Source organism: Ambystoma mexicanum, chromosome 6q (genome assembly GCF_040938575.1).
Source record: "Ambystoma mexicanum isolate Mex_15411 chromosome 6q, UKY_AmexF1_1, whole genome shotgun sequence".
NCBI classification, from domain to species: Eukaryota; Metazoa; Chordata; class Amphibia; order Caudata; family Ambystomatidae; genus Ambystoma; species Ambystoma mexicanum.
In genome coordinates this window covers 166,722,620-166,744,366 of record NC_090937.1, presented here as the reverse complement: position 1 = coordinate 166,744,366, position 21,747 = coordinate 166,722,620, and positions in this window count along the sequence as shown.

The window sequence follows — 21,747 nt, the reverse complement described above, 5'->3', positions numbered from 1 at the left end:
GTTGCTTCGAGAAGCGGCTAACCCTGAGGGAGTTGGAGGCGGATGAGCGAAGGGCTCGGGAAGGAAGATATTTGGGAAGAGAGAGTTGAAGGTATTTAGGACCCAGGCCCCAGAAGGCCTTGTGGACAATGCAGAGGGTTTTGAACTTTATCCTCGCAGCCACTGGGAGCCAGTGTAGAGATTTCAGTCCTGGAGAGATACGGTCCCTGGGCTTGAGGCCAAGGACAAGTCTCGCAGTTCTGTTCTGGATGAGTTGCAGAGGGCGGAGGGTGGAGGCAGGCAGATTAAGATAGAGGCTGTTACAGTAGTCCAGCTTCGAGAGAACCAGGGCTCGGGAGACAGTGAGCTTCTGGGGGAAGGAGAGGAAGGGAAGAATACCTCTGAGGAGGTGCAGCTGGTAGTGTGACCTCTTGGCGACGTCAGAAATATGAGGAGAGAAGGAGAGTGTGGAGTCGAAGATGACCCCAAGGTTTTTTGCCTTGCAGGTAGGAGCAGGGAGGGGGCCAAGGGAGGCAGGCCAGAGAGCTACAGGGAAGGAGGGAGTGGGAGTACCGATGAGTAGAATCTCAGTCTTACTGGCATTAAGGCAGAGGTCATTGGCGGCACACCATTCTTGGATAGCAGACAGACAGTCAGAGATGAGGGAAGGAGAGGGGGAGGCTGAGGGTAGCCTGAAAATGAGCTGGGTATCGTCCGCATAGCACTGGAAATTAGGGCAGAGAGCGGCGATGCGGTGGGCAAGGAGTGCCAGATACTGGTTGAACAGCCAGGGAGAGAGATTAGATCCCTGGGGGACACCACAGGTGGAGAAAAAGATGTCGGAGAGGAAGGACCCCAGTTGGACCTGGGAGGGTCAATTTGAAAGGAAAGAGGTCAACCACGCCAGAGCCTGACCAGTGATACCCAGGTTTTCCCGGAGACGGTTGAGCAGGATGGCATGGTTGACAGTGTCAAAGGCAGAGGAGAGATCGAGCAGAATGAGAACACACGGAGTGTTGGAATCAAGGTTCAAGAGCAGGTCTTCACGGATGTTCAGGAGAGCAGTTTCCGTGCTTCTGGCAGCTCTGAAGCCAGATTGATGGTCATGAAGACTACCAACAGATTCAGCATGGAGGTTAAGCTGGGAGATGGCCAGTTTCTCCAGGAGCTTGCCCAGGAAGGGAGTGATGGAGATAGGGCGATAGTTAGCCGGGCAGGAGGGGTCGGAAGAGGGTTTCTTGAGAAGAGGGTGCACAAGGGAGTGCTTGAGGGGGGAAGGGAAGACTCCAGAGGCGAAGGAGTGGTTGCAAAAGTCAGCCAGGGCAGGAGCCAGGGAGTCGATGTGGTCCTTGATAGTTTTGGAGGAACAGGGGTGAACCTGTTAGACGAGACTTTCATAGATCGTAGCACCGTGTGACACTTGTTTGTATTGAGTTTGTGATTTACATGTCATGCCACATCCATTGTACATGGCTCTGGGACAGTAGTCAGCAAGTTCCATCTCATTCAGTATTACAGTTCAGGCATGGCTATGCTACGTGGAATATGTGTTTTTGCATCAGTGATGTTGGTGAATGAACTATGCCAGTCAAGTGCTCATGTGTTTGGCAGGTGCTACGCACCAATCACTAGATGTGTATTTAGCCCTTCCACACACGTCCCTGGCTGCTTTCATGCTTGCCTTCACTTGCATTGACACTGAGTTTGTGACATGGTAGGTTGATGTATTGCATGACGGCAAGTCTTCTTACAGCCAGTCGCCTAGGAGCAGAAGCTCCCAGACGGGTTCCGCCACTGCAGGAGCAGCTGACGGCTGACCCGAAGGACAGCTGATCCCTGCATGAATTCCGAGCTAACGCAGTAAGCGCCTCGACCGCATCTGCGCCCGCAGCCCCAAGAAGCTTTCATATTTTATTGTTGATACGGTGGGACGAATATCCCTTGCGAATGCCCATCACAGATGTCCCTGATGCCCCGGATCGGTGTGCACGCCATTAAGGTACACAAGGTACCTGGTTATTTAAAGATGGACGCCCGACGAAATCTGGAAGCCGTCCCAGCATAGCCAGGCCCACAACAGAACCCTCCCACCTCCTCATTGGCTGCCTGCACCTTCTTCAGCCGGATTGGTTGCCGGCAGGCACAGCCGGTGCATCTCGTACAAGGCCCAGGAGAATAAGGCTGTCACCTGTTTGCAGCCTGTTGCTTCCGAGGCTCTCGTCTGCCAGTCCCCCTGGCCCAGCACCAAGGTAACATACTAGCACACTTAGCGTCTATACTGTAATTGTACATGGCATTCACTGACCTGTAGTGCACAACGAACGACCACTCAAGAGTATCTGATCGCCACCCGTGACGCCGCACAAACAGCCCCAAGGCACTCTTGCAAAGTAAACTTGCTACAGCCATCCGTATACTATTTGCTACCCAGCTCGATTCATTAACTATTACCCTACCGTTGCACTGGCAACGTAGAGACTTGTCAGCGACATACTCCTCCTGCCTGATCTGCCCATCCATCGACAGACAGTGCTACTAGCTACCCTTGCCGTACCGTAAGCAGATTTGTATTATCTGTACTAAATGCGTTAATTGGCCTTGCATGGCCTTACGTCGATCTTATTTATGCCTGCATCTGATATTCCTGCGCTGCAATCTATCTCTAAATGTGCCTAGTTTCTGCCCGCCTGACCTCTTTTCGATTCCAGCCACGCCTACAGCTGGCACTCCCTAATTGCAACCTGACTATTAAATGTGTTTAATGCTTGCATGTTACTCAGCAACTGCCGGATAATGTGCGCTGTGCAATACCTAGCCTGTTGTGCCCTACCTTCCTGCAATGTGCCCTAATCATGATGCCCTGCTCCCTTATGCTCTGCCTACACTGAATGCTAGCTTCAATGTATCGACTATCCCCAACCCAAGCCATATTATAACGCTGTACTAGGCGGCACTATATGCTTCCATACATTCCTCTCTTCCAACTGCCGACGCTGTTTGGCCTATGGTGCTGAAAGACCCAAGCTACCTCCTATCATTCCACTCCCTACTCCCAAAATACTGCATTTAGCATACTTCGCCTAATATCTAGGTCAATGTATTTAGTCTAATTTGCCTCGTATTGTGATGGCTGCATTTAGCCGACTTTGCCCAATACTTGTGGTCACTGCATTTAGCCCATGTTGCCTCGTATTTGACTGCTGCACTTAGCCTATTTCGCCCAGTATTTGATTATCGCATTTAGCCCATTTCGCCTAATTACTTAGGTCATTGCATTTAGCCTATTTTGCATAGTATTTGATTGCTGCATCTAGCCTATCTTTGCCTAATACTTTGGTCACTGCTCCTAGCCTATTTTTCCTAGTATTTGATTGCTGCACTCAGCCTATTTCACCCAATGCTGTGGTCACTGCATTTAGCCGATGTAGCCTAGTACTCAATTGCTGCATTTAGCCTATTTCGTCTAGTATTTTTGATTGCTGCATTTAGCCTACTTCGTCTAATACTTTGGTCTAAGCATTTAGCCAATTTCGTCTAGTATTTTGATTGTTGCATTTAGCCGATTTCATCTAGTATTTTGATTGTTGCATTTAGCCCATTTTGTCTGATACTTTGGTCACTGCATTTAGCCTATTTTGCCTAGTATTTGATTGCTGCACTCAGCCTGCTCTGCCCAATATCTGATGGCTGCATTTAGCCCATTTTCCCTAATATCTAGCTCACACTGCCGAACATTTAGCCGTATGCTGGCTAATATCTGTTCAATGCAGAAAATAACTAGCCCGAGTTTGACTAGTAATAACATTATGTACTCTTACTTGCCAATCCCAGTCCTTCAAACATCTTTCACTGATCTGTTAGTTATATTCATTACTACTGTCTACTTCACCATGCTAACAACTCTGCCCCTAGAGAGCCCAGGTGCCCACATACAATTTATCTCCAAATCCCCTTGCAACATAGCACAGAGAAACCACAGACTCCGGGCACGACTACCCAAAATATTCGAACCCATCAATAAATATAACATTCATTTTAGTCACCTTCGACCAAAACTACTTCCACCTTTGGAAACCACCGTTCCTCCCAGCCACAAACCTCATCCTAAAAGAAATAGGCCCTCGGCTAACCTGCCTTCTACGGTACAGCAGGAAACTGACCTAAAAGTTGCTTTAATCAATGCCAGATCATTAGGCGCTCATGCTACAGACATAGCATACGCTATCCTGGAAAATGACCTAGACTTCCTCGCCATTACTGAATCATGGCTCCACGAGGCAGCAGGTTCCGCACTAACATTAACAGTCCCAGACAATTACACTATCCTAAGAGCTGACAGACCGGATGCACGAGGTGGAGGAATAGCGATTATCGCCAAAACCAATCTTTCCATGAGAATCGACTCCACACCCAACCTTAAATCCTGTGAGTTTCTTTCCATCAAACTACCCACTGCCAACTCTCAAACTCTAAACATGCATCTCCTCTACAGACCCCCAGGCCCTATCAGCACCTTCAATGAAGATATTAATACTGTTATCTCTGAGAAGCTAAAACGCTCCTCACAAACCCTAGAGCTAGGAGACTTTAACCTAGGGCACAATGACATTAATGATCACCAGGCCACTGCCGTAGCCAATACCCTAACAGAACTAGGTTTCACGCAGAAAGTGAATATATCCACCCATACCAAAGGGAGAACTCTCGATTGGATTGCCAGGCACAACTGCAATCTCTCCATAATAACCATTACCCCCCAAACATGAACAGACCACCATTTAATCTCTTTTACTATCAACACTAAAAGACCCACAGCTCTAACACACCCCCTTGCCGTACATACACTAACCAGAAATAAGAAAAATATCACAGCGGACAATATCCTGCCACATATCCTACCTAAACTTAACCTTTTACCTGACCATACTGACCCAGGTCTTCTAGTGGAGGAATTCCATAATGCTATGACCATCACTCTTGATAGCATTTCTCTGCTTAAACTTAAGACCAATAAACCAAAAACGCACCCGAACTCCTGGTTTACACCCCACCTAAAAAACCTAAGATTACAGAAAAGAAAATGCGAAACAGCTTGGAACCTACACCCCACTGCTGAAAATAAAACCAATTTAATAAACATCTCAAACCAATACAAAAAGGATATCATCCTGGCCAAACAAGAAACGTATAATAACAGGATCACCCAAGCCAATTCCAGCATGAAGGAGCTCTTTTCCATCCTAAAAGAACTGGAAACTCCTATCGCAGTACAGGATGACTCCATTAAAGATGGTGCACAGACATACAGCTGGCACTAACCAACAAAGTGTCCAACCTCCAAACCAAAATTGGTCTAAAGAAAGCTTCACTATCAGCCCAAACCCAAACTCCCCTGATCAAAACTCCCATACCTTAACCTAAAGAATCTATCTAATTCAGGTTCTCCAAGGTCTCAGTGATCGAGGTAGAGAAAACTATTCTGACTCTTAAACCATCTAATTGCAAAGGTGACCAATGCCCAGCACAACTGATCAAGGACGCTGCTAGCGACCTAGCTCCCTTTATCACCAAATTTATAAATGCCTCCTTTATTACGGGCACCATTCCGTGCAACTTAAAGGAATCCTGGGTACCCCTTCTGAAAAAACAAACACTGGACCCCAACATTCCCACTAATTACAGGCCCATCACTACGGTACCTTTCTTACTAAAAATTCTAGAGAAGGTAGCCTACACCCAAATTCAGAACTTCGTTGAGGTGAACCAGCTCCTCGGCGTCCGCCAATCCGGTTTCCGACCTCAACATGGCACAGAGACTGCCCTTATTGACTTAAAGGTCCAAATAGACTCACTCAGAGACGAGGGTAAATTGGCTCTCCTCCTCCTACTAGACCTCTCAGCCGCCTTTGACCTGGTGGACCATAGAGTCTTGTGCAATCACCTGGACTCTGCGGCCCACTTCTCAGGGGAGGCCATAGTCTGGATTCCGTCATTCCTTAGTGACAGAACCATGAGGGTGTTCTCCCCCTCAGTGGCAGCAGACCCAATACCCATCACCGGCAGAGTGCCCCAGGGATCCTGTGTCTCACCAACACTCTACAGTATCTTCACCAAGCCACTCTTTGATGATCTTGACAATCTGGGTATCACCTACACTAACTACGCAGACGATACCCAGATTCCCCTACCACTTACCGGGGATTACGGAGAAGATCTGGCTTTAGTGAACAGAGTCTATAGCATTGTTCAGGCATGGATGGCCAACCACGGCCTATGCTTAAACGATGACAAAACAGAGCTCATCATCATGGGCACCACAGCTCACATCTCTAAACTCAACCGAAACTACTCAGCATTTATCATCGATGGGAACACTATTAAGGTCGCCAAAGAAGTAAAAACCCTAGGTTTTTACCTTGACTCAGCCTTATCCCTTACCAAACAGGTGAACTCATTGGCCTCATCCTCGGCCTATACATGTAAATTAATATGAGCGGGGAAACCTTTCTTATCAGATGACAGTTGTCTTATGCTAGCCAGAGCCCTTATCTTATCAAAATTAGATTATTGTAACTTCCTCTACATAGGGACAACCAAACAAATAATCAACAGAATACAAGTGCTCCAAAATAATGCACTTAGAGCGGCCCTAAGTATTCCCAGAAGAGCACATATCTCTAAAATAAGATGGGAATACAAATGGCTAGCTACCCAAGAAAAAATCAGTCTTAAAGCTGCATCCCTCATCCACAAATGCTTAAATAATAAAGACCCCCGCTACCTAACAGAACGATTTAATTTAAAGAAACCCTACTAGACTCACAAGAACAGTCAGCCGCAACTGCCTCTTAGTGCCCAGATTTAAATTAACCACCATTGGAGGATCCAGCTTCCCTGTCAAGGCAGCTCAATTGTGGAACTCCCTACCTCATGCACTTAGATCTGACCAAACTTTCAACAAATTCAGAAAGAAAACAATAAAATGGCTCACTGAGAATGCTATGTAACCTGCACTCTCCCCACGTACCTACCTCTGCTTCTGATATAGTCTGACTTGATATTGGGCCTCATTACGACCCCGGCGCTAAACCATGGTGCTATTAGCACCATGGTCCATGCCGGGGTCCGCCATGGTGAATGGCGGAATTACCGCCCCATTCCAAGGTTGGCGGGGCGGTAATTCCCCATTCACCATGGGCCCTTCCCCATTTTTGCCCCATAGGGCTCAATAGGAATGGGGAAGGCGCTAAGTACGGTGCCGCAAATTGCGGCACCGTACTTAGCACCAAGGTCCCTTTGCGGCACCCTACTTTAACGCCTGCTAAAAGCAGGTGTTAAAGTCGGGTCCCGCAAAGGGAACTCGTAATGAGGCGTTAAGGGTTTAACAGCGCTGACGGCGCCGTTAAACCCTTAACGCCAGGGTCGTAATGAGGCCCATTATGTTAACGCTAGCTATATGATGACTGTTTGGCTGAGCATCTTCTGTACTTGTTCTTGCTTCACCCTGTGGTGCTAAGAACATTTGTTTTTCCATGTTCTGTATACTTGTAACTTCTGTAACCAAGCTGTAAACCTACTTGTTCTCATGCGCCCTGCTACCTCAGGGTCTGGCACGCACAATAAATAAACAAACAAACAAACAACATTGTGAAACCTATGTGTGTGGTCTATGCTATTTACATGGCTCTTCATTCATTTTTCTGTGCATGTGCAGGTGATAAGGCACTGGATGCAGAGGAGGAGGTGGAGGAGGAACAGGATACTGTGCCACAGCCAACCACCAGTGGAGGGCGTGGTGTTGTAGCCCATGAAGATCCACTGGTGCTACAGGCCATCCAGGCACTGACTCAGTCTGTGTCTGCTCCGAGGAAGCCTTTGGCTCTCATGGTGAAACAGATATGAATACCTCTGTGGTGTCACTGGTGAGTGCATCAACTGTCGGTGCTGTTGTATCCCAAATGTCTGAAGGGGGGGACGACCCCTCACAGGGCCAGTCAGTGTTGAGATGCCCATCTGTATTGGTTACAGTTGCAGGGTCACGCCCCGCAGTATTGATTCCTGTTCCTGGGCCAGCTAATCAATGGAGGGAGGCAGTCCTGCAGCCACAGATAGCACCAACACATCAAGGGCCAGGTTCCCTTGGCCCAGGCAGGTTTGGGGTCCGCCAGTGCGGTGGCCTTGTGTTAGCCAGCAATACTGTGTGGAAGCAGTCCATGTATGCTGTTGCACAACAACAGGCTGCTTCATATGAGATGTGGGCTCAGGGCATGGATAGGGTGGCCAATTCCATGATACCCCAGCAAGATAGGTGGAGCACCAACAGCAGGCATGGCAGTCCACATGACGCTCACACAGGCTGAACATGGTGGCAAGCAATAGGAGCCGACGGGCAGAACTGAGGGCTCTGCACGCATCCATGGCTGAGGTAGAGTATAGGTCCTTCAGGACTACACTGGCTGCACACGAGGCATCCAGCAGTAGACGGGCTGAACAGCAGATGCAAATGATGACTCGTACCATCACGGAGCAACTGTGTGCATCCCATGAGGTGTTGCATGGAGACCTCTGTTGTTGCAGATGCAGGCATCTCAGTCCTGCATGGCCACTGCCATGGAGGACCAGACCAGGGCTATACGTGGTGATCCCCCCTTACCACTACCACATTCAAATGTAACACCAGAGGGTGGCTACATCAGCAACAGGTCTCCCGATCCATGATAGCCGTCCAGCCCATTAACCCATGGGGGTTTTTTATTTCTCTCAACATCCACACATGTGGGTGTTGAGGTGCAACCTGCACCTCCTCCCTCCAGGCTGTCCGCCCACCCCCGATCACCCATGGGCATTTTTTTTTACCTTGTTTTTTGTCTATTGTGTTTTTATGTCACAGTGTGTTGCTTTGTGTGGCAGCCGAGGGAATCCACTGTAGATCCCAGCTGGACCCATGCAGGCTCAGTTGGTACCCTCCTTGTTTGTACCTTATGGTCCAGACACATATGCCACTTCTGCTTCCCCTTTCCATGGGCTTGCAAGGATTGCAGCATGTAAAAGTAACTACACAGACAATTTGGGCTTCCATTCTATCTGTGGGCAGTCTAAAGTCCGACCTGTGTACACACCCCTAGTGCGATTCATGATTGTTTGTCCGGTGCATGGTTAGCATCCCTTTTTGTTTGTACATTGAGATCCATCCTTTGTTCATGTTCCATTTTCATGTATTGGCTTGACCATCTTCATTATTAGCCTTCCTGCTGTATGCGCTTCCCTGCCCCCTTTGGTTAGCAGTGCCACACGAATATACAAGGGTGCCATGTGAAAGTCACAACACATTGAGGCACATGTGCAATCATGTATGGTCACGGTAAGACAGATTCACTCTTTGGTCCTGTGTTGCTGGTATGTTGTACTGGCCAATTGATGTTCTTGTGTACATTATTAGATTGATGAGTGAGTTATTTCTGAACTTGTTCCATTGATTGTTGAGCGCTTTGTGACAGTAGTGTTATGTGTTGGCCATTTATTTGGACATTGCATGCCATGGCATGGTGTGTCATCCAGGTGACATGAAGTGTGGGAGGGTTTAGGTGACATACCGGCATTTAGATGTGTACTTTGGCATGGTGTTAGTGGCATACTGCATTTTCCAAGTGCTCCTTTTGTGCACACCTGATTTAGATACTTGTTGTATTAAGGGATGCACACAATGTAGCACTTCGAAGGACACATTCTCAGGGTGTTAAGGTTGGGACAGATGATTGTCCCTTTGTCATCATCGATTGTCACATGGAATGTACCTGGGCTGTGTGCACTCTGCAGGGGTTGGATTTTAGGTGAAAAATTGTGCCACAAGCTGGCTATGGGCAGCCTCGCCACGTGCCCTTTCCCCTCCCATGCGCAGCCGCCATGCATGTGGTTGGGATGTAGGGGCACCATCATGTCCACTGGTATGCCATGCCGTGTTGCAACATTGTGCAAGACACATGCTGCCACAATGATCCTGCACACTACTAGTGGTGGTGCATATAGTAGCATATAGTAGCTCACCACCAGAGTGGTCAAGGGAGCGGAAGCGTGACTTGAGCACTCGAAATGTGCGCTCCACTATGTGTCTAGTTGCAATATGGGCTGTGTTGTATCTTACCTTGGGTGGTGTGGTGGGGTTCCATATCGGCATCATCATGTAGGTGCACAGAGGGTAGGCCCTGTCCCCTGTGGGGGTGAGATGGGTTGTCAGTGGTGTGGTTTTGTCTGTGTGAGACATGCATGAATTTGCAGGGCCATTTGTACTTACCTATGAGCCATATGTTGCCATGCCTCCTAGCTTCCAGGGCCCGGTGTAGGGGTGACATTCTGAATATGAAACTATCATGGGTGGACCTTGGATAGTTAGCATATACAGAGGTAATGATTCCCTTGGCATCACATACAACCTGCACGCTGTTATGACCTATTCCTAACTATCAGACTGGCAAATCCAGCACAGCCTCACTTATATACCATATTTACCTAGAAATTGGCGAGATTCCTTGCACCGCTGAATGTGGGAATACCTCTCCCTTGGTTCGCCCACCAATAAGGATATCCATTACCCCAGGAATCCTGCCAACACTGCTTCAGCAAAGTGTCTCCGACTGCCTGTCTCAGCCCAGCACTCGAGAATCCCTCCAGACTGTCACTCCCTGGGTGGCGGTGAATGTCTGCCCAGCACACCCACTAACAGTCCCTTTTATGACCTATCCCCATCAGTCAACAAAAATCCTTCCCCTCGTCCAGATCATGCTACTTCATCCATCTTGCCTAGTATTTTTCTTTGAGAAAGCCAAACCTGCTAACTACAAATGTAACATCTTCTTCTTGTCCACACAATAATGTTGTTCTTTAGCAGCATCATTTCATATCGGCAGCTTCTGCTACGCTGCACATTTAAAACTCTCATTGAATTAAGCCACACAGCTCATAGCTGTACTTTTAGCCCATTGCATGGGAGCACTTTCCAAAATGGGTTTCAAATTATTTCATCTGGACCAATTTGCACTAATTTGTTAAGCACATGTTACAGGTTACTGGGAAGGGGTTAGCCTGTTAGTATTTAGTTGTACTGCAAGCCAGTCAAATAAAATATTATCCTGAAATAAAACATTTTTAACATGTGCTCTCTCTGAAAATGTGTGCATTTCCATCTGGTGTGCGCACCGGCTGCATTTGCTACTGCTTGCATGTGTTTCTATTGTCCTGTCTCTACATAAACCCAGTAATACTACCAATACCTGCTAGGCTAATAGACCCCTGTAACACAGCCCCCTAGCAATACAAATCCCCCAACTATTCCTACATATTCCCTGCTTTTTTTACTGCTGGGGTCCACTGGACATCACTGCAGAAAAACAACATCAAATGCTTTCAAATGTATGTGTTGCTTCCAATTACATTACCAATACCTGAAAATAAATATTATATACATTGAAATCCAAGCACCAGAAAATGAATAACGCAACTATGGTCTAAACTTCTTCAAAGACCACACAATGGCAAAACATTCACATTCAATTTTTGGCCACCTTGTTTCACGGTTCTTCCATTTCCTACTGATGAAGTATTCCCTGCCTTTCTCATCCAGCTGACTCAGAACTGCACCTATTCCTGTATTTGAGGCATCAGTTTGTACAATAAAGGATTGGTTGTAGTCAGGAGCTCTCAAGACTGGAACTTGACGAAGGGCTTTCTTAAATGCTTCAAATGCCTTGGTGCACTCCTCATCCCACTTGAACCTCTTGGGGAATTTGAGTGAGGAGATGACACACAAGGGAGAAGCTATGGTCCCATAGTTCTCAATGAAGTTCCTATAGTAACCTGTGAGACCTTGAAAGGCTCTCACTTGGGTTTGAGTAGTAGGGGTGGCCCAGTCATTTACAGCTTGTACTTTGCTAGACAAGGCAATGGCCTTATTTCACCTCCTCCTACCTCATGTCCAAAGTAGACCACTTTGCTCTGACCAATTTGACATTTGCTTGCCTTACAGTCAGATGGGCCTGCTCAAGAGTCTGCAATACATATCCCAGGTGGTTAAGAAGCTCTTCCGAAGTGGGACTGAACACTGCAATGTCATCCAAGTATGCCATGCAGAAGTTGTCCATCCCATACAAAATATGATTCACCATCCTTTGGAATGTAGTAGGTGCATTTCCTAGTCCAAAATGCATACCCTTAAAAAGGTAGAGGCCTCCTGGGTTGGAAAATGCAGTTTTCTCCTTGGCATGGTCTGTCAGATTTATTTGCTGATAGCCTGATGTTAGGTCAAATGTACTGAGGAACTTGGCTGAATCAAGTTTGTCCACCAGCTCATCTGTCATATGTAAAGGATGGGCACCAGTTGTGGTGACTGCATTAAGAGCTCTATAGTCCACACAGAATCTCAACTCCTTGGATCCTGCCTTAACTGCCTGCCTCCACTAGCATAACTGGACTATCCCATGGACTTGTAGATGGCTCTATTACCAGACATCAAGCATCTTCTTGACCTCTCCCTTTATGTGGGTTCTTACATGGTCTGACATCCTGTAACCCCTGCGTTTGACAGGGAGACAGTCACCAGTGAGGATATCATGCTGGACACAAGGGGTCAGGCCTGGTGTCAGTGAAAACAGGAAGGAAAACTGATTTAAAATAACTTTGCACTCCTCCTGCTGTTCCAGAGTCAGATCAGAAGAGAGATTAACTCCTTCTATTTTTCCATCTAAAAGCTGTCCACTGAGAAGGTCAGGTAAAGGTTCACTTTCCTCCTCCTCTTGATCATATGCTAATAGCAAAGCTCCCAGTTCTGGTTTGGATACATTTGCTTTTAGGCGGTTAGTGTGAAAGGCCCTAGGGGCCTCCTTGGGATTACCCAAGTCCACTAAGTAATTGACCTCTCTAAGTTTCCCCACAACCTTGAAGGGTCCAATCCATTTGTCATGTAAAGCCCCATGCCTTGTAGGCACCATAACTAGAACTAGCTGGTCTTTAGAAAAATCAACCATGATGGCCTTCTCGAAATGCCAATGTTTAACCAGAGCCTAACCTGCTTTCAAGTTATCAGAAGCTTCTGTCATAATTTGTGTCATTCTCCTTCGGAAACCTAACACATAGTCAGTGACTCTCACTGGCTTGAGGGAAGGAACACTCTCCAACTGTTCCTTGATTAGGGCCAATGGACCTCTAACCGGGTGACCATAGAGGATTTTCTCGAGACACATTCTGTACTCAGTGATAGACCTTGTGGGGTCCAAGTGGACATAGGTTGAGGCAGAAGAGCCTGCTGAGGCAAAGAGGGGCTCCTACCCTGGGACTTTTCTCCCTCCTCTGACTCTTCTAAGATATTAGAGTTAGACTCTGAATTATCATCCTCATTATCAATTTCCACATTCCATGGTTAGTAGGTGTCACAGGGCTACTACCCAAACTTTGGTGATTTAACAACCTTGTAACCAACTCATTTTTCTTTCCTTTAACAGGGAGATTCCTGACCTTTCCACTTTTCTTTCAGTTGTTCTGTTAAAATGATCAGGACTTCTTGACTGAAGTTATCCAAATTAGTCATGTTACAATTGCTGTTCTGATGGAGCTTAGCCTTGTGACGGTTTTAGTTGAACAAAAGAAAAGCAAATACTCAATGTAACAACTCTACAATAGATCTTCACCGACTGCCACCAGTGTTAGGCAAGATTGTATGCAGTACCCTGTGGGAGATTGCACCAGCCTTGTCTCTTGGCAATAGTTAACCCAATGATTGGTATAAGCATGTACTTAACACGTTGGTTGAGTGACTGAGAAGCCAGGCTTATTTCAAGAGGGGTCAATGTGAGCTGTTTGGTTATTACACAGAGATTCACAGAGACACGTAGCCAAATAAACACTTTCTCTCAAGGTTTCTTGATAAACAATTATTTATTAATTTACCAGTCAGTTGAATGAGCCTTCCTTAGAAGGGAGCAAAATATGAAAAAGAATAATATACTTCAAAACTGCACACTCTCAGTTTCAATGTATCTGTAGATACCCATTTGGGATGGCACACAGACACTTCCTACACCCTGAAGTGACTTAAATAACTAGGACACTGTGGACATTGATATGTCACTAGCACATTTAGAGCAATACTGAGACAAGTGTCAAAAGGAAAAGATGAGGGAATAAACAATGGTTAACACATATTCTTCAGCAGGTAAGTACTTTTTTAACCCTCCAATGAAAAGTAAATTAACCCTTTCCCAGCTTCACAAGTTATCTAATGTGTAACGTTTGTTGAGAGATAGTTAAGCACAAAGTCAGAGGTAGGAAGAGTATGTCAGGGAGCCTGGATAGCCAATGTTAGTTGAGCAAAAGTCTAGGTGAGCTGAAGAACTTCTTGCAGGTCGGTAAAAATGTTTTAGAAATCTTTGTAGCAAATTAAATCTCTGTAGGGCCACAAGCTGTGAGGCTTGTGAGGGGCAAAAGTGCAAGCAATTCTGTAATGGCAACCAAGACCAGTCTCAACTGAGAGCCAGGAAGGCTACAGAACAAGAGGTAAACAGCCCCTTAGTTTTACAGTACCTTTGGTTTGAAGAAATTGGTTCCAGCTGGCTTCTGTTCCAGTTGTAGGTCTGCAGATCCTGTGTTCCTGAACCTAAGTCGTGGGGACAAGAGGGAGGACGTCTTGGGCGGCAGCAATGGGTAAACTTCAGATCAGCGGCACTTCGCGGTTTCAGCTTTTCCCGGCTCTTGCAAACAGTACCACTGCGGTCCTCGGATACCTTTATGGACTTTCCTTGCATCTGGGGTCCAGCACTCTGTTGAGGTGGCTCAGGCTTGGTTAGTCCTGCTTCATGGGAGTCCTGGAGCTCGGGACTGATGTAAAAACGATGCACTTGATCTGTTGTTCCTCTCCCTGGCAATCGGTTCCTGCAGCAGTAATGGAAGTACAACCAGTTCTGAGAGAATGTCCAGATGAGTTTGCTTTGTGGTTGCTTGGTCCCACAAAAATCCAAGGGGAGAAGTCATCCGTTGCAGGGCTTCTCTAGTTGAGGCGAATTCGGAGCTTTAGCAATGCAGCAGGGCTTCACAGGCAAACCAACGGTCCAGGAGTTGCAGCAAGCGTCTCTTCCAAGTTCTTCTTCAGATTCATTCGTCCAGTGGTCGCCTCTGCCTTCCAAGCCAAAAGCCTCGCCTTTTATGCAGGTTTCGTCCATTCATCCACAGCTTGGCTGTCACTCACACAGTAGAGTGGCTGTCCTCAAAGGACAGTCTTCCGGCCAATCAGCTTTGAGTGCATTCCTGTAACCAAGGGGATTATGCGCAGGAGGGCTGATTCATGGAATTTGTGCGCCGAAAAACAGGCATTTGTGCGCCAATCTGCCCACAAATCCCTGTTTAACAAATGGGGATTTGCAGCCAGAATGGCGCACAAATCCCTGTTTTTTGGCGCACACATTCCATGAATCAGCCCCAGGGAGTTTCGGGCACCTCCCTCAATTCCTGTCCTGCCAGACACACTGGAGCCAGAGGCGGGCTTTAGCAGTGAAACCCGCTAAAAACCAAAAGAACAAAGGGAGCAAACCTGGTTTGGCGTGCAGAGTAAATCTCAAGAAGGACCTTGCCACCAAGAAATGGTGAAAAAAAGAAGACCGGGGCCCTTTTGACAATATGGGCACCCATGGGTGCTTTACTGCAGCTGCAATTGCAGCCCGCGGTAGAAACACACAATGGTAGGAAAAAGTAAACCACTGCAACCAGCCATTAATCATAGAAAGGGTAACATAAAAATGCTCCATGAGAAACTAGACTAAGGGGATATTAAGTAACCCTTTCAGCACCCTATTGCAAGATAGTGTGTGCTGAGTCTAGAAAGTTACAATGTAAGTAAAGTCAATTTCACTTCAATGCTCCTGGAAACAATAGTTTAACCAAGAGAAGGTATTTAAACCTTTGTGAAATCTGGAAGAGTTCCCTGTGTCACTGCACTGAAGGTGCTGTGTGACACAATGTAAAAATGATGATGTCTTTGGAGTCTGTTTGTCAGACTCCAAAGTCAAAAGAAACACAGTGTTCATATCAATGAAAAATACATGAGAGAGTGGGAAAAAGGTCTCACTCTCTCCAGGTTAGAAATAAAAAGTCCTAAAGTCCAGCAAAAGTGTAGGGGGTCTCTAAGGTAGAAGGGAATTAGCACATTTCTGACTATTGTCCATAACAGTAGCAATAGTAGAATAGTCTATGCATCAGGTATATCTTGTCAATGAAAATGTGTGGTACCATCACACAAAACTATTGTTAGAAGAACTTCTCCAGCCCAGGACTCCATGGGACCTCCTCCAGGGGCGTCATCTCCATGTTATTTTGTGCTCCTTATCTTCACCCCCTTGTTCTTTCCCGGGGGCTTTCCCGTGGTCTCCGATCCTGTGGTACCTCCAGGGGTCTAGCACATTAAGCACCAATAACAATACATTTTTAATTCCCTCTTCCACTGGATGTAACATGCCACACTGGAGCACATGAAAATAAATGTACTAACATACAAATCAGGGACATAACATGCCATGCAACCAAAACAATTTCAAAAATATACCTCCCCCATTGTACCTTTATGCCAGAACACCTTGGCAGTTTCCATGTAAAAATAATATTTACATTTACCCACCTGTTAGGGCAACCTTCCATATCACACGCATTATTTTTATTTTAACTAGCCTCAACTTGCTCAAGCCTTTTCACCTCATGTTTTGGGTGGAAAGGTTTGATTTGATTAACAAGGACAAACTGCTCCACTGTCAATTCACCCTCCTTTTTAGCAATCCTGTACACCTCGGGCGAGACCTTGTCTGTAATTTTATATGGCCCTTACCACGCTGCAAGAAATATAGTTTTTATGTCTTCCTTTTCCAAAATTAAACATATACACCAGATCTCCAATCTCATACTCTTTTGCAGATGCCTTCCTACCATAATTTTTTACACTGTCAGCAGTCTTTTCCAAATTATGCTGCACAAATGAAAATGTTTGTTGTAAGTGCTTCCTCAGCTGTTCCACATATTTTTCAATTGTGGAGGCATTTACAAGGTCTGTTCATTGGTCTTGTAAAGTAAATGTTGTGGCAGCACCATTTTGCTTCCTGTTAATATTTCATGATGGCTGAGATTTGTTGATATAGCAGGATTCGACCTAATGGCCATTAATACCAATCGAAGACAAAGGTCCCAACTAGAACATGCTTCATCCACAAATGTCTTTAACATATCCTTTATTGGCCTGTTACACCATTCCACTCCCTTAAAGAAGAAGGCTGGTACGAAATGTGTAGTTTTCTCTGCACACCTAAAATCTTCAATATCTTTGTCATCAATGCACTAGTGAAATGACTTCCCCGGTCTGACTCTATCTTTTGAGGCAAACAAACTCTTTAGAAAATATGATTTACAAGTGATGTGGCCACCATTTGTGCACTGCAATCTGGGGCTGGAATGCACTCCACCCATTTGGACATTAAACAAACTACCGTTAACATATACCGAGTTCCTCTTGCTGATCTTTTTACAGGCCCGACATAGTCAATTTGCAAATCAGACCATGGGAGGTTCAAACCCCTTTTCATTAATGGTGCTCTATGAGTAGGTGAATCAGGTTGAAACTGTGCAAATACTAGACACACTCTGGTGTATAATCTTGGGACATATGTGGCCAATAAGCATAATCTTTTAAAATGTCCAAAGTTTTCTGGGAACCCCTATGTCCTGCAGCTATAGCATCATGCGCATGATGTAACAGCAATCAGCAAAATGAGAAGGGAACTACAATTGTATTTGACCTGTCACAGATTCTCTAATCATCAGTCCATCTTGTAACCCAATCCTCTATTAGTTTTTCGACAACACCCTCAACTCCTCTTTCCCTTTACAATCTTCTTTAGTAAAAGAATTTTGCCCTGCATCTAACAGATAACTATAAAATATGGCTAAAATCAGTTTTTTCTTTTGCACTTTGATCAGGTCCTGATCTGGAGTGTCAAAACACCATTGCACCACAGGCTGCTCAACAGTTTTTTGAGTTTTGGAGCGTGTTATTGCATCTACCTGTATTTCACCAAGCAGGTGTTCAACAGGAAACAACACTCCCATCACAGCTCTAATTTTGGCTAACTGATCTTGTCATTCCCCACTTTGCCCTCACCCGGCATCTTCAAATGGCCACAGAATTGTCTCCAACGTATTACCAAATCATTTTCTGACGCAAGTTTGTCTATGGCTTGAATCATGTTGCCATGTTTAAGTGTTTTTTTTTGTTATAGATGAGCATACCTTTTACCTTCCAGCCAGGTAAATATTCTACAAAACTATTTTTTACATAATCAGAATAGCTACTTACCCTATCACTTTGTGTATGTTTTCTACTGCGGTGGAGACTGCTTTGTAAATAGTGGCCAATTTTGTCACCTGACTACTTCTAGGCCAAATCCTCATGCTTACCATTGGAATGTTGTCACATTTAAACCAGATATTTCCTATTCCAGCCACAAGCTCTTTTTCTGTGTTATTTTCCACGTGGTATGCACAACCATCTACATACACAGTTGGTAAATCCCTACATATCTCTTCATTGAAATCTTTGTGTGGGGAATTGTTCAAATTCATTCATACTTGATTCCATTTCTGTGTCCTCAGATGCACATTCTGCAGCACAGTCATACAAATCTGCTAGCCCTTGGGCAACCGGGCTCTTCTTACTTCGTCCATATCTCACTTCTACAGGAAAACCCTGTAGCGCTAGCATCCAGGAAGTAATCCTGGACTGGGCCAAATTCCCTGACTCAATCCTTTTACTTTGCAGAAACTGCAGAGGCTGATGATTTCTTTCAATGATTACTCTTTCCACTTGAATTATAGGACGGAAATATTGTAACACCCTGACAGTAGTATGTAGTGCTTTTTCACATTCACTGAACTTAGTTTCTACATGTGACATGGCCTTGCTGGCATATGCAATGGTTTTGTTATTCACATCATGCTTTTGATATAACACTGCCGACATGCATTGATCAGTGAAACCTACCTCTACAAAGAAATCCTGGTTCCTCATGGGATAAGTCAGACATGGCGCCATCATGAGGCATTCTTTTAGCCTGGTCACCGCTTCACATTGTTCCTTTTCACATTTCCAGGGTACACCCTGTTTTAGTAATCTTGTTAAAGGTTGTGTAATTTCTGCATAATTCTCAATACATTTCCTGTTGTAACATGTCATCCCTAACAAACTTTTTAACCCTTTTAGATTAGTAGGATCTTTCAGTCGACTCCACTTTCTTCTTTAGCAGGCTTAACCTATACTCGGTCACCTTCGGACCTAAGAAGTTCACTTTTTTGGCTCCAGCCCTCTGTAACTGGCTAATCTCATTGAAATGGCTTTTCCGATCCTCATTCTTAATCTGCACATCATCCACATAAACTATTGTCCCCCTTTCTGCTGCATCTGGGTGCTCCTTGCTCAGGAATATCCCAAATTCACTCCCACTTTTGACATATCCAAAAGGTGTCCGGGACCATGTATATTGTGATTTGTCAAAAGAAAATGCAAAAAAATGTTGAATATCTTCAGCCAGTGGTACACACCAGTATGCAGCCATAAAATCTAATGTGGTAAACACCTTTGACTTGTGAACCTGGGCGAGACCGTGATCAATAAATGGAAGTGGCCACCTTGAAACAGGTACCCTTTTGTTTAATTCTCGTAGAGCTGCACACAAACACCATTGGCCATTAGGTTTTAACACACCTAATACGCGAGTGTTTGATGTGCTATGAATGGGCCTAATGATTCCTCTAGATTCTAAATTATTTATTATTTCAGCTAGTGATTCCAAACATGCCAGAGGTAACCTATATTGTCGCACAAATACTGGTTTATCTACCATGTCCTTCTGGCAATGTGGTAACATGCAAATCTGTTAGCCCACAATCATATGCGTCTTTGGCAAAAAACTATTTGAATTTCATGAATATTCTTCTCAATTGGTCTTTTTCTTCTTCATTTGTGTAACATCTGCAGCCTGAATCTGCTCTTCTACCATTTGAGAGAACTCTGGGAAGTCCTCCAATGGAGGAACCTCTGTACTTTCCTCCAACCGTGTGGCTGTATCTCTTTGGAGAGTCGACACAATTAAATATTTGAGAATATTGACTTCCATTTCAATATGCTGCTTTTCTGTTTCAGCCTCATTTAATTCGAATAGGATGCAATCATCTTGATGACAGCACACTATCTCACTTGACTCATAAGGATACATAGACTGAACTTTAAAGATTCCTCTCGGTTGAGAGTACAACGATTCTGGCAACTCACCCTGCGCAGTCACATACCTTTCAGGGATGTTCCCAATCACTGCCTTACTGAAGTCCGCAGTAAAATAAGATTTCTGTATTGCCATTCCTATCGCTGAATTCCCTTCTAAATTAATGTCCTGGCATCCTTTATTGTTCACCACAATTTTAACAGGTCCGTCACCAATCTTTACCATTGGTGTATATTCACATTCTAGTTCTTGCTGCCTCATGGATTCATTTAGGCATACAAATGCATCAGACTATTTTATCTTGTGTCCCTTTCTGTACTTTAACGCTATTGTAACTTGTCTGGTATAAGCGGGGATGTTTACATTCTTTCTCACATGCAATTCACCTGCATATGGTGCCATCTGCGCACAATGATAAGTTTGTCTTTTGTCCTCAAACTCAGGTATGGCCCCTTTAACATGCATCTTCCTACAATCTTTTGGCCTGACCCCGGATCATCCAGAAAAAAAATATATTGATTCTTTATTCTGAATTTTGGGATCTCCTCCCTGTCAATTATCTGCTGGAATACTTTCTCATTAATTAAACTTCTTTCATGCTCAAGTGCTAAGGTGGCTTCTATTATTTCAGAATGCCCATTTATATGGATAGGGATCCATGGCTGCTCATCTCCCATGTGTATTTCAGAAAGGGTTGAAATGTGGTTTTCTGTGTTTATCTCTGGAGTGACATTTGGCATGCATTTCTCTTCCTTTAGATAAAATAGCAATGCATTTTCATCGATTTCTGTTTGCCATTTTGTCTTGGGGTCCAAATAAATCTCCAGAGACTGCATTTCTTTTTCATCCCGCATTTCAAGCTGACACATGAGAATGATTTTGACACTAGGCACACAGCCATTCTGAAGATATGCTTCGACTGCACTTTCTGACTTAGCCACAGGATGGCTTTCTCTTACATTGTGGTTTTGTGTTATGATTTTCTTAGGCCTCAATGATTTTTTGGCTAAAGACCATAATACCCCATTTACCCCATCAATGAAAGGCAACAACCTCTTAAGGCAATTTGTCTCTATGACAAAGGGTATTTCACTGATGGATGTGATCAAAACTTCCTGTCTCATCTGATGCTTCCCTATCTTTATGTCAACCTCTGTGACACCTTCGATAGATATATCTTCACCATTGAAGTTGTGCACAGGGCCTCAATTTTTGTCTCACCTTTATGTGATTTTGTGGGGATCTCCCTTCATTGATACTTTTTATCAACTCCTTTGACATTATCGTGGCCTGGGCACCTGTGTCAATCATTGCAAATGCATTACATTTCTCTTCCACAGTGATAGGAGCATAGTACCTGTCTTCAACTTCCTCTAGCACACACAAAAAGTGTGAGTTTTTGCCGATTTCAGGACCCACCTTTCTTAGCCCCTTTTCACTCCTTGCTAAATACATGGGCATGTGAAATGATACA